Source organism: Dunckerocampus dactyliophorus, chromosome 17 (assembly GCF_027744805.1).
Source record: "Dunckerocampus dactyliophorus isolate RoL2022-P2 chromosome 17, RoL_Ddac_1.1, whole genome shotgun sequence".
Classification (NCBI taxonomy): Eukaryota; Metazoa; Chordata; class Actinopteri; order Syngnathiformes; family Syngnathidae; genus Dunckerocampus; species Dunckerocampus dactyliophorus.
Window position 1 is genome coordinate 13,295,406 of NC_072835.1, and position 6,878 is coordinate 13,302,283.

At 38.1% G+C, this 6,878-nt stretch overlaps 1 non-coding gene across 1 annotated transcript; it reads right to left on the reverse strand.

Annotated features, from left to right (window-relative positions):
* Positions 1 to 6,689: 6,689 nt before the first annotated feature.
* LOC129170574 (U6 spliceosomal RNA) lies at positions 6,690 to 6,798 on the reverse strand. Its single transcript, XR_008566639.1, has one exon. It is a non-coding gene; the product is annotated as a U6 spliceosomal RNA (small nuclear RNA).
* Positions 6,799 to 6,878: the final 80 nt, after the last annotated feature.

Below are 6,878 nucleotides of genomic sequence, written 5' to 3' on the forward strand. Positions count from 1 at the left end.
AGCCTGTTTTTCATTCAGGGTTTCAGTTAATAATATGAAAACACTAGAAAGAAATGCATTCTGAAATACAAAATGTAAATTATGGATCCCAGCATTTTGTTCATGTTCTGGTAAAACAAGCATATCCTGTTTGTTTGGCTCGAAATAAGCTATGAAAATAGATGTTACAAAAATGAGTAGCTCTTGGCCATTTTCTTTTTGTAAAAGTAGCTCTCACAAAAAAGCAACGTTGGAGACGACTGATTTAGACCCAAATCCTTGGGGACCCAACCCAAACTAATTAAAATGACAGAAAATACATGGAAAATCCAACAATGTGCTCTTGGAAAAGTTGTGTTGGGCTCCACCATGCATCTCTCCAAGCAACAGAAGCACGGGATTTCACCCAGCCAATCATCAAATACAGTTAATGGCAATTGACGTTACCGTATAAAGCATTATAATGGATTAGAAGGCTATATCTTTTCTTTTTATGAAGACAGTGTTTTGTGAAAAATGTTCTCAAAAGTTTTTCCATGTCGTATAATTGTGTGCTTTGAAACATTTGAACGTGAGGGCCCTATCAAGCCCAAGTATGAATGTGAGCGCCTGAAGGACTTGGCAGGTCTTGTCCAACAGCGCGTGGATGAGACACCGCCCCCCCCTCCTCCTTTCTTTCCCCCTGTAAATTATAGCAGCACTTTAGCTAATGAAAGAATTGAAGAGCGGCCACTAATAAAAACCATTTAGTGAATAAAGCACTCCCTCTCCCCCCACTAACAAAATTAAATAAACTAGCCATTTAAGGAGGGGGGGGGGGCTGTGTATTAATATTTATGAAATGCGGAACTGGAGCCATCCTCTTTCCAAAAAAAAAAAAAAAAAAAAGAAAATCTCCCCATCCCATGTCCAATGGTAGCTTATACCATCGCCCCCTGGTAGCGCACCTATCCCAACAGCACATCACTAACCCCTCCTAGCTGGAAGGAGGGGCAGGAGATGGGGACTTGAAGGGTGCTGAGGACGCAGCCGGGACAGTCTGTCTCCAGTCGTAGAGCAGGCTGGAACATCCCAGCAGGGGACGCGACGGGCTCCACTAACACCATTAGAGCTCACCTTCAAGACAAACTTCACAGTCTGCTGTGGGGCGGCCAACAGATGGAAAAGGTGTGTCTTTTTTTTTTTTTTTTTTTTAATCGTTCTGATGTCTCACGTGTGTTGCTACCATGATGAAATGTTTTATCCACTTTTCAGATGATGAGAGCACAACAGGTGAAAGCGCCAAACAGGTAATTAAGTATCACAATCATCCACCATTAAACACATCATCATCTCCATGTTTCCCCCCTTCCATCGTCACATCGTATCACCACCACACGTAAGGTTTCTCCGTGTTCACGTCGCTTCATGACACAAAGCGACACCCCGAGGGAGATGGCGAAGACTCAAGGGAAGGTAATGAGATTTCGGAAGAAAGCACTGAGCTCCATTAAAAATAGGGTTATGTTGAAAATATCAGGAGAGTTGTCCTTGAATGGACAACAGCACCAGATTTTGTCCGAAACGCCCAAAAAGACGTCGGTCATTGAAGTTTGGGTGAAGTTTTCCCGAAAAAGAAGAAATCTCGATAGTTTACGATCATCGATTTGCAGCGACCGCAAAGAAGGATGGGCGTGGGCGGGGTTTGACGCAGTTTTACCGCAGGAAGGGTGGAGTCCCTTTTTTTCCCCCCCCTCCGCAGTGACCTATGACTAATAGGTAGCATTTTTTTTCCAAACATATTCACCGCCATAGCGACAATTTCAATTAAAGCACATTTTTTATTCGTCTATTTGGACTGGAAATGACACCAAAGAATCTTTGTTCACATTTTGAAATGTTCTTGTTCTTGTTTCAATTGGTAAAAAATGACTCATAAACCTGATCTTATTGTATATTTCTTATTTAATTGGTCGACTGGGCTGGAAATAACACAAGAAGGTGGCAAAAAAACGTTACGCTGTTACGTTAAGAGATATTTTTTTCATTGATTTTTGCTATTCACACTGGGTAAAGTATTCTTAACCGTGATCTTGAAGGACCATTTTTAGAAAACGCAATCTTGTGCACCGTTTGAAAGGTTCCTGCTCACTTCTAGAGAAATCTATCAACTATGACTTCAACATTCAAATGTCAAATAATGAAAAGCGCTAACATTTACTTGTCAATTCATATGACTAATTTGGGCTTATCTACAGTATAAAAACTGAATTTTTACCCCCCCATCACTCTTTACTTGTTGCACTCCAACTTGAAGATATTAAATATAAAATTAATGCAAATATCTCATATTTTTTTCCATCTTTTGCAGATTTATTGTGTCATTTCCAGCTCAAAGACAGACATTCAACTGATAAAAATGCACTTTGGCTCAAAATGTGGCCAGTTTATTAATAATTTGGGGTTTAACTATACATTAAAACAGATTTTTTTTAAATCACATTTTTATCATCTTTTACTGAGTTATGTTGTTGTTTCTAGCTAACAAATAATTTCTATTCCACAAATAAAAATGCACTTTAGCTCAAAATTAGGCTAGTGTATGGATCATTTTGGGATCAGCTGGAAGCTGAAACAACAATATGTCTTATTTTTTTAATCGCGTTTTATTGTCTTTTACTAAGTGTTTAATTTCTAGCTAAAAGATACTCATTCAACAAAAAAAAAGCTCAAAATTTGGCCGGTATATCGCTAATTTGGGTTTAGCTATACATAGGAATAACAATTTGTACCAGTGCTCTTTCAGCCAAGGATGATTTGTCTGTGCCTTGACACTTTTTAGACGTCCCCTTGAAGACTTTGAGGAAAACCTCACGTTGTCTTTTGTGCAACAACATGCATTTATTGTTAAAAATATATATATGTGTCATTTCCAGCTAAAAGACAGCCATTCAACAAATAAAAATGAACTTTAACACAAAATGTGGCCAGTTTTTTAATTTTTGGATTAATGATACATTTAAAGTAAGCTACGTTTTTCGCTATCATTCTTCACTTTTGGACCCCAACTTGAAGACTTGAGTGACAACCAAACCCTCTCTAAGCGATGACATCTGCTGTGTTTTTCCATTTGTTGCTCCTGTGATTGTGGTTAGTCTTTCTTCTGACCTTGCCCAGGGCGCCATTGTGCTTGATCTAACCATGCAGTGCGTCATCCGTCCATGGTTGTGCCAAGCACTTTGGAGCCTTTGTGAGCGCCTTCTGCAACCTACGTCTATCAGAAAAGCATCTTATTTGTTCTTCACCTTGGACTCCTAAAGCTGTGACCCCGTGTGTGCCTTGCAATAAAATTCACATGAACATCCTGTGTCTTTAAAGTGTGACTAAAGAACACAAAATAAATAGTGTTTTTGTCCAAGTGGTCATTTCCTTTCGCCCCCAAAAGCCAACATGGCATGTTTGCAAAGTTGATCAATTAGAGTAAATGCTTGCCGCCCCATAAATGTGGCTTATAATTTCAGAGGTCCTTTTTATTATTGCTGTTAGGAGATGGGTAAATCAAAGTAGGAGACATTGCGTCATACCAGTGTGTGCTCTTAAAGGCAGATGACATCATGTTATTGCTTCACGCAATTCAACACTTGTTTCAAATGGATACTCGTCATGAACAGTGTGTCTATTAGCTCTGTTCTATGAAAAATAGAAACATTTTATACATATGCAGCCACTACCAGTTTGTTCTTATGAGTATCGGTAAATAGGACAGATGCTCCTTCAAAAAGTAATTGTATTGATTTTTGTCCTTATATATGCCTTCATTCTGCTCCAGTGTACAGACAAATGTTGCCTGTAGAGTGGTCGCCTTGACATTTAACCCAGACAGACATTTCTACATTATCCAATTAGCCTGAACTACGGCAGCTGTCATGGACAAACTAAATGCAAATTGCTCACCGTAAAAAGAAAGGGGCTGGGGGAGAGAGACAATGAAATGACACATACAAGTTCATTTGATCTGATTAGCTAAGTGCAATAATTAATTTACTGCTGATTATTTCTAAACCTGAAGTCACGTTTAGAACTTTGACGAACTATTTCACGGAAGTAACCACACACACGCTTTTTGACCCTCAAAGGCCACCATACATACACAAACATAAGGGATCTTAATTTTTATTAGTCACGTGAGCTAGCGAGCGACCAGAACAAATATACTGTACATGGAGGAAATGTGGAAAAAACACAACTGATTCTTGTGTTTCACTAAACAAACGACATACATGGCAGCTAACAGAGGGGGGAGCGGTGAACAAGCTAATTGCGTTACAATAGGGTGCCCAAACGTCCTGTTTAATCAGGGCATATCCTGTTAGCACATAATTATTAGGAATCTTACAAAACCCGTATTTTAGCAAAGCAAAAATGTTTCACTGTGCTTGTGCGTTCAATTTGGAGTGTCCGGGGGGACGTCCTTAGAATTTTTTTTTTTCATAGCACATCGAGTGTATTTTCATTCGTATACATGTCTGTTAGGTAGATTACTTCTTCCTCTTTAAATTCGTATCGGATTTATACTGAATATTGGACCACATCGACTGACACGACGGCTTCCAAAGTTAAGTCCAACTTTAAGCCTTTCAAACTCATGGATCTGCGCTTGAGGACAAGATAAAAGGTATATGGGATATTAATTCACTTTTTAATCGATCTGCAGTTGAAATTTCATTCAAATCTGATGGTGCGAAATATGTTTTTTTTAACCTGGATTACTAAATTTGCTTTGTTGTTGTCTTATTTTCAATATGGCGATGATTGTAAATATAAAAGCGAATACAATATGGGTAATTTAGATATCATTACAACAAAATCATGCAAAAAACATAGATTTTTCTCAAATGTGGAGGAGATGTTGGTGGATTTTATCCATTCCTGTCATCGGTGATAGCAAGGTATTTGTTGGGGTTATAACCCCAACAAATACCTATGGGGTGAAAACGACAACACAGCGTGCTGCTGCACATACATCAAAATATGACACTTGATGTTCTTAGCTGGACTTTTCTGTTGACTTTTAAAACAGATTTTCACAGCCTAAGTTGTTATATATTTTCTAGTGCGGCTGTACTTGCCAAGGTCCGTGGGTCGTTCACAGCTTCTGTCTTTACTCAATGTTGAAGGAATGGGGACCAAAAGCGCTATTCTACGGTGTGAAATCTGCTCCAACTTCTTTAATATGTGGTGTAGAGAAGTGACCGAGGCATCAAATTAAAGATCTAGTCATGCTTAATCATGATTTTACATATTTCAAAATTTTGTAACATTCCTACTGTTATTTTTAAGTGATGAAAATGTCCTGCACTGTTCTTCAGTGGCCCGTTAAATTGACTCTGCTGCGTGTGACTAATGATTTTTGTTTGTTGAAGTGATGTAACGCGTGGAACCACAACGTGTCGCCCCCAGCGCCAGGGTCGAACACATTTCAATGTGAAATGTGAGTAAAGTTTTCATTGTCTTTCATTAGAGTATTTTTTAATAATTAATCATTTATTTAAATGTTTATTGTTTTGCTGTTTTTATTGTTTAAAATACCTTAGAATTTTTATTTTATATAATTTTGCCCTCTGTTTTTTCTGTGGTTGAACATTAGCTTGGCTATATTTTAACTCACCCCGCTACCTCAGTATACTTAAGGGTTCAAAATTGAATAAAATACTTACATTAATTATGACATTATTTAAATTAATGTATTTACCGTAAATTAATATTTTTTTTGTTAATAAACTACTTAAATGTCTTGTATTCTTTATGCTATGATATGAAATAAACTACTAAATTTAGTAGAAAATTTACCTGACACATTAGGTGAATATCGGATCGGTATCGCCAATACCAGCCTGAATTTTCGCCAGTATCGGATCGGAAACAAAAACAGCGGTTTTGCTCATCACTACTGTCTTGACCGTAAATACTGTATAACGAGATGTGCGCCCTCGTTGCCAGTCGCCATTTTCCTACCTTGATCTTTTTTTAATTTAGCTAGCAGTAGCAGAGGTGAGTGAGCTAGTTAACAGAGACGAATACCCGTTAAAAAAAAAAAAAACATGAGTTTTGAAAATGTCTTACATTTTGCCATTAAATTGACTTTTTTTTTATTAGTGTTGCCCAAAGGCCAAAGAAAAAGCAAAGCATGCATCCTCTGACGTTTGCCTGAGATGAAGTCTTGTAAAACCGGGACGTCATGCACAACAGCGGTTCAAATTCCCAAGTTCTTGCGACTTGAGAGGGCATGTTTCCAAAAAAATACCGGTTGCATTCCAAAACTTAACAAGCATTTGACCTCAGGTTCTTGTGTTGTTCTATTTTTGGGACGTTCTTCCTTTGGAATTTGGGCCTTTGGTTATAGAGACTTATGGTTCCGGAAGACGGGAGCGAAACAAGCTTGTTGGTGCTGAGTTACCACAGTGTAGCAGAAATGACAGAAATGACCCAATGACTAGGTTTGCCTTGGGCCCCCCAAGTGACTACAGTAAATACACCCCTGGAGGTATCTTTGAGGAAACTTCCCGGTCATTTAATTTATCATTTGAGGAGCTCATTTCCAGTTTTTTTGGTAATCAGTTTTTTCATATAAAATGTAAAACTCAACTGGTCGAAGAAACGTAAAAGTTCCTGGACATTTTGGAACAAAGGGAGTTTTAGTGAAAACACAAAAACTATAGAAGTTGAGATATTAAAATTTGGATCACTTCACGAATTTGCGTGTCATCCTTGCACCAGGGGCCATGCTAATCTTCTCTGTATCGTAACCCAATTTTAGTATATGTGTTACCATGATAACACAATGAGTAATTAAAGATCAGTGTGTATAATTACACTGCTTTTCGTCAGTACACTGTGGGCATGGTGATACCATATGAAAC